This window comes from Prionailurus viverrinus, chromosome F1 (genome assembly GCF_022837055.1).
Source record: "Prionailurus viverrinus isolate Anna chromosome F1, UM_Priviv_1.0, whole genome shotgun sequence".
In the NCBI taxonomy this organism is placed as follows: domain Eukaryota; kingdom Metazoa; phylum Chordata; class Mammalia; order Carnivora; family Felidae; genus Prionailurus; species Prionailurus viverrinus.
In genome coordinates, this window is record NC_062577.1 from 29,095,123 (window position 1) to 29,101,513 (window position 6,391).

The 6,391-nt window shown below is 49.4% G+C and overlaps 1 long non-coding RNA gene across 1 annotated transcript; it reads left to right on the plus strand.

The window, feature by feature from the left end:
* Nucleotides 1-370: 370 nt before the first annotated feature.
* LOC125155409 (uncharacterized) lies at nt 371-5,079 on the plus strand. Its single transcript, XR_007148202.1, has 3 exons — nt 371-506; nt 4,212-4,524; nt 4,897-5,079. It is a non-coding gene; the product is annotated as an uncharacterized LOC125155409 (long non-coding RNA).
* Nucleotides 5,080-6,391: the final 1,312 nt, after the last annotated feature.

The window sequence follows — 6,391 nt, forward strand, 5'->3', positions numbered from 1 at the left end:
GATTCTGTGATCCTGTTTTATCCATCTTTAAACAAAAGTCGAATACATTTAAAACAAGATTCAGTTCCTCAAAAGGCTGCTTAACTCATGCCATTCTCATGACTGTTATTCAAAGCACAGCACATGTGAAAAAAAGATATTACAATATATTACCTATGGCTCAGGTGAAAAATAATTTTAGTACAAAAATAATTAAGGTGTCCTTCTTTCTCTTTCGATAGGCTGAAAGACTTCCTAGATGAAGTGAGATTTCAATCACTGATAGAAGGAAGGGGGGAGGCCGAATGGGGGCAGCCAGGGCTGCTAATCTGGAATTATCATTTCCCCAATTTCTCTTCCTTAGAAAATGCCTGTCACACAGAGGGTTGATGATAACCCAGTGAGATAGTCCTTGTGAAAGGGTTCAGAGAACTTTAAACACTCCACAGAATGAGGAGCAGTTACAATTAGATTCAACAATGAAACGGATCCTTTCTTGTTGCTGAAAGAATTCACAAAGAAGCTGGGTGAGCCTGTGCCAGGGGTGGGTGGAGGAACCCAACTCTGGGTGAGGGTTGGACCAGCTGGTCCCTGTGGCCTTCCCCACCATGAGCCATTGTCAGTCACAAGGACTCTGATAAAAGTTCCACTGTGCCTGCATCTTCCGCTGCCTTCAGAGGAGACAAGAAGCCATGAACTCAGTTTGGCCAGAGGACAGGGTTTATTTTGCTCTCATCACTCACAGAGACCTCTCTCCAAGATCTGAGCCATCAGGCGGGACCAGCTACATAGTTTGTAGGACTCCAGGACAAAATGAAAATGTAGAGCCCCTGGTTCAAAAAGTTTAAGAGTTTCAAGATGGCAACTGCAGAGCATTAAAACAGGTGCAGGTCACACGTTTATGAAGTCAGCCCCGCCAAGAGGACCACCAAGGAGGAAATGAGGAATGGGGAGGAGCCAGGCCCCTGGGGGTCCTCAGTGTCCCAGCTCTGTTCCTCCTCCCAAGCCACTGCACAAGGGACTTTTATGGAAGAGGAGATAAGAGCAGCAAACACAAATACCATTTCTAGTGTGCCAGGCAATACTCTAAGTACTTTATACACACCTCGTGTAGCTAACTTTCACAACAACCTTATGAGGTTTCTTTCACAGATATGTAAATGAAATGACACATAGAGTTTAGGTGACTTACCCAAGATCACATCGCTGAAGGTGGCAGAGCCAGGATTCAGATGCAGGGTGTCTGGCCTCAGAGTCTTGTCCTCTTAGCCACTGTGATTTTACTCTTTTTCTTTTTCTTTTCTTTTTTTTAAAAGTTTATTTATTTTGTGAGACAGAGAGAGAGAGAGAAAGAGAGCCAGCAGGGGAGAGGCAGAGAGGGGGAGAGAGAGAATCCCAAGCAGGCTCCACGCTGTCAACACAGAGCCTGATGTGGGGCTTGAACTCATGAACCGTGAGATCATGACCTGAGCCCAAGTCAAGAGTTGGATGCTTAACCAACTGAGCCATCCAGGAGCCCCTGATTTACTCTTTTTCCAGGGGCTTCTGTGTAATTGCTCAGAGAAGGGAACAGTGGCAGAGGGAACAGGTACCAGAATGTAAATGGATCACCAGGTGGTAGCCTCTTCTTTATTGCCCTTAGTAAGACCACACCAACCCACCTACGAGGGGGCAAGGCTGCTGGGAGATACAACAGGCTGGGTAGGCAGAGATGATCATGTACCTTGTCCAAGTGACAGGTGTCTTAGTTTGGTTCACTCTAAAGCAAAGCCTGAGGTAAGGACTTGGGTGCAGATGATTTATTTGGGAGATGATTCCCAGAATAAGTCGGGGATCAGACAGCATTTAGAGGAAAGAAAAAGGAACAAGGAAATGTGAATATGGGAGCATTGTTGCTGCTGCCATTGTAGGCAACCAGAGCTCAGTTCTGCAGGAAGCCGGGCATTCACCCACCACCTCCTGTCCCCCTTTGATTAGGGGCTGCCCCTGTGGCCATTAACTTCCCCAAATTTCTGGGCTGTCCCTGAAGTGGGTGGGAGAGGCTTTCTTGGCCCTGGAGAAGCCCCAAGGCCAAAAGCAAAAAGATTCAGGGAGTGTGCTTGAGCTGGGATGTGCCCAAGGTGAGTGTGAGTCCCATCACAAGGGCAGCTGAAGACAGTGGGCCAAGGGAATGTAGGGGGGAACACCCAATACGTCTGTCCAGGAACCATCAGATTTCACTAGCCGCCGTCTCTCAATGGAGAATGGGAGCAGGGGGTGGCAAGAGTATATGTGGGCAAAATGTCATTTCCATTGTTCTCCTGTGGATCTCTATGTCTGCTCACTGGCTGCTGTTGTTCATTCTTTGAGCAACCTGCTTCCTCAGCTCCAGAGCACAGGAGATAGGATAGCAGGCTCGGGCCAGTCAGCTGTTGTTTACTGAGTGTGCTTACTAAATGGGCTGCCAAAGGGCTGAGGGACAGGGAAGGACCCAGGCTCTGTCACCCTACAGCAGCATGTTGACACTCCCTGGAGGGCATCATAGAGATTGACTGTGGCTATGATGCAGGGCTCCAGGGGAGTGGCTAATCCCTACAGGTGGTGGGACAGGAGCCACAAAGCCCAGGGAAGGACTCCAATAAAGCTTCCCTGCTGGCCTGAGAACTCTGGAGATTTCACCACCCTGTTCTCAATCCACTCCTGCATATAGGCTCTCTGGGGCTCCACCTGGCTGCTGGTCTGAGGCTGGCCTGGGCTCAGCCAGCCTGCTCTGAGCCTCTTGCCACCCCCTCCCTTCCTACCCTAAGACCCTCTTCACTTGGGCACATTTGCTTTGACACCACTTTCTAAGCCCTAGCTGCTTTCTGCATTGTTCTGAGAAACTAGTTGACATTTTGACCAGCCCAGAACCTGGGAGCTGAGGGGCAGGTTTACGATGTTAGTCTGCAAGGGGACAGAATCCAGGCCTGGGAAATAGAAATCTCAGGGGAAGGTCACAGCTCAGCTTCTTTCTAGCCAGCGAGGTCACATTTCCTCAGTTTCCACATGTACAACACTAATCAGCCTTGCCACATCCACCTCACAGGGTCGCTGAGATACCAGATGGAATGTCTGTGAGCAAAATTTTCAAACCAACAGAGTCTTATGTAAATGTAACTTGTAATAACCATTGTTTGTTGCCCTGTGCCTGACATCCCATTAGACCGAATTCCTCTGCTCTCTTCCTGGCACACACAGGGGCCTTTGTTATTTGGAACTTGGGAGGTTGGCAAATTCCTGCTTGTCTGGAATCCAAACAGGCCAGTTGTGAGTTGTCTTGGGGTTGTTGTGCCCTGGAAGAGCCACTCGGTCAGGGGCCAGAGCCAGGAATTCCCCCTCCAGACCCAACTGCTAGGAGCTCCATGGCCTTAGGCAAGCGCCTTGATTTCCTAGAGCCCTGTGTGATTCATCTGACAAAGGGAGCCTCCTGGGCTCTCAAGAGGGTCAAGATGGATTACAGGGGTCTAGGCAAGGGTGTGCGAAATGCTCCTGTGCTGTGTAAATGCTGGGGATTGTTCCTGGAAAAAGGGCTTTCTGACTTGATTCCACAGCACGCATCCACCCATCAGGCCTAGTGTGAACTTAGAGGCACAGTCAAGATCCTGAAATGTTTTCCAGATCATCCAAGAAAGTTGGTGCAGGAAGAGAAAGACTCAGCTTTCTTAGTAGCTAGAAGTACAGGTAATTGTCACCATTATGGGGATGGGGTTGTATGAAAATATTGTGGGTCAGGAGGGAAGGGAGTGGACTTTGAGTCCCAGAAAATGAGGACAAAAATGGCAAAGACGTCTTTGGAGGGACAGCAGGAACTAGAAAGGATAAGGCAAGGTCTAATATGCAGAGCCTAGAATGAGGCAGTGAGAGATGGGGCAGAGGCTGCAGGAGGGGCTCCCCGACCTGCACGCTGGCTAAACCCCAATTTTTGTTGTGTGTCAGAGAGGCCCTTCTCCCGACCCCATGGACGAACCATGATTGGTTTAGAATCTTAATCTATACCACTGGTCTGCTTATTAGTGTGACCCGGTGCTGGCCGATAGAATCTGAAGGGGAGTCCACTGGGGGCTTCTGGGAAAGATTGTCCTCCTTGATAAAAACAGAGAGAGAGACAAGGGAGGCTGTTCCCTCTTCCCCATCTACGAGGCCCCTCCAGAGCCTGTCCTGTCCCACCTGGCAGTACCTGAGCTGGATAATAGCCAGTTCCCATTTCTCACCAGCTCCCCCCATGGCCCACACCTTCCTGCCCCAGCTGTTGGCGTGAGAGGCTGAGGTCTACAGCACCTGCAGCTCCCAGTGAGAAGAAACCCAAGAGCCATGGAGCTGCTGCATCTTGGGATTCCCTCCAGGCTGCTTGACATGGGAGACAAGGCATATCTTCACAGTTGAAGCCACTTTATAATCTACTGCTCCACTGGCAAGGGAACCAGGGTTAAAGTAACACTGGTAATATCTGCCATTGAAAGGAACATTACAGTTCATGCAGCACTTTATATGCACGGATGTTACTCGATCTTCACAAAAGACAAGAGGGTAAGTGAACAATAAATGAGGAAGCTTTGGCCAGGGGGCATAAATGACCCCCAAGGTCACAGAGCTAATCGCTGGTAGGCCTGATAGCATAAGTCAGAGCTGCTGACTCCTGCCCCAGGACCCTTTCCGTTCCGCCCGGAAGAGACCAAAACTGAAGCTAAACACAGGGACATACAGATGTCCCCGGAGCTAAGATGAAAGGTCAGACTGCAGCCTTACTGTCACCTTCCTGAAGAATCTTGGGGGAGAATAAGAGGGAGCCTGATCATCAACTGTCTGTGAGCCACTGGGGGACTGAGCCCAGGGTGGAACCAGACAGTACAGGAGAGGGGGAGGTGGGCACATGGGAGCACCCTGTTTCTCCACCCCCAGGAAGCTCCTGGATGGAAGGAAGGAAAGATGACAAAGTGTAAAGCAAGGATTGGCAGTCTTCCCGAAGCACGAGGCCAACTGGCTTCCCAAGCGGGCAGGCACGTGTGGATCCAGCCCGGAAGAGACGGGTCATGGGGATTGGACCAGAGAGAGGAGTGTCGGGAGCAGGGCAGGCTCCGTCTGAGAAGCTTTCCAGAGAAGGTGAGTTCTGCACAGAGAAAGGGGTCAAAGAGGGCACCTGGGTGTTTCTGACTTCGGCTCAGGTCATCACCTCACAGTTGGTGAGTTCGAGCCCCACATCCGGTGAGCTTGAGCCCTGCTTCAGGTGAGCACAAGCCGCTTCTCTCTCTTTCTCTTTCTCTGTCTCTCTGTCTCTCTGTCTCTCTCTCAAAATAAATAAATAAATAAATAAATAGGAGCCAAAGAGGCTCTGGGAGGGCTGGGAAGGGCTGCTCTGTATGCTTCCCTGACACTGGTGTGAACTGGCTGTGGGCCCTTAGCTGGGGGGTACACAGAGGACCCCTTCCTTGTCATTTAACCCTCAATAAAGAGATCCCAGGGGTAAACTCAGACTCTTCACATGATCAAATGTGAAATGTGTTGCAAGAAGTGATACTTATCACAAAGTACCCAAGTATGGACATTATTTACTTAAAAAAAATCAAAATAGGTAACAAAAAGCATTTTATGCACACACACACACACACACACACACACACACACACACACAGTGCAGATTTCAGTTCCATAATATAGATGACCAGACGAGGTAGAGACCTAGACATAGAGAGGGAAACTGAAAAGAGGGGTTACAAGGATAGAGGAAAAGCATGTGAACATTGAAAGTTGATGAGGAAAACACCCTTGTTTCAGAGGGCTTCACCAAGGCATTAGAACTTTTTCTTTTTTCAGTTGTCCATGTGTTTATAGTTGCCTATGTTGATGGCAGGGGGTGAGCTTCATTTATTTCTTTGTGTTTTCATTAATCAACAAACATTTACCCCGTGTCTAAGTGTATTGGACACTATCCATGCAGCCGGGGTTAGAAATGAAACACAGGACTCATGCTCTGAGGCATCCACAGAGCATATGTGCACGGCCGAGGGTCAGAGCAGGACGGCACACAGTTATAATGCAGTGGGATAATGGTGAGGAGAGGCGTGAGTGCCATGGAAGCAGAGAGAACTAGGTCTAGCCGAGCCTGGGCAGGGGCTTAGAAGCCTCCTTCCTTGGTCTATATTAGCAGGAACCCGCCCCACCCCCAGAGCATTCCTGGCAAGAACAGACCCAGGACTGAACTAAGGCAGTGTCACAGAAAGGAAAGGTTTGGCGAATGGGGAGAGGGTCCAGGAAGCACTTGGTTGAGGAAGATGACCCCAAGTTGCCCCCAGATTTCTGGCTCATGAAACTAGTGGAATGGGAGTGTCATTGACTGAAATAGAGAAGAAGGGAAAAGAACAGGTCTATGGGCAAAAGAGTTTTTTCTTCTCAAATA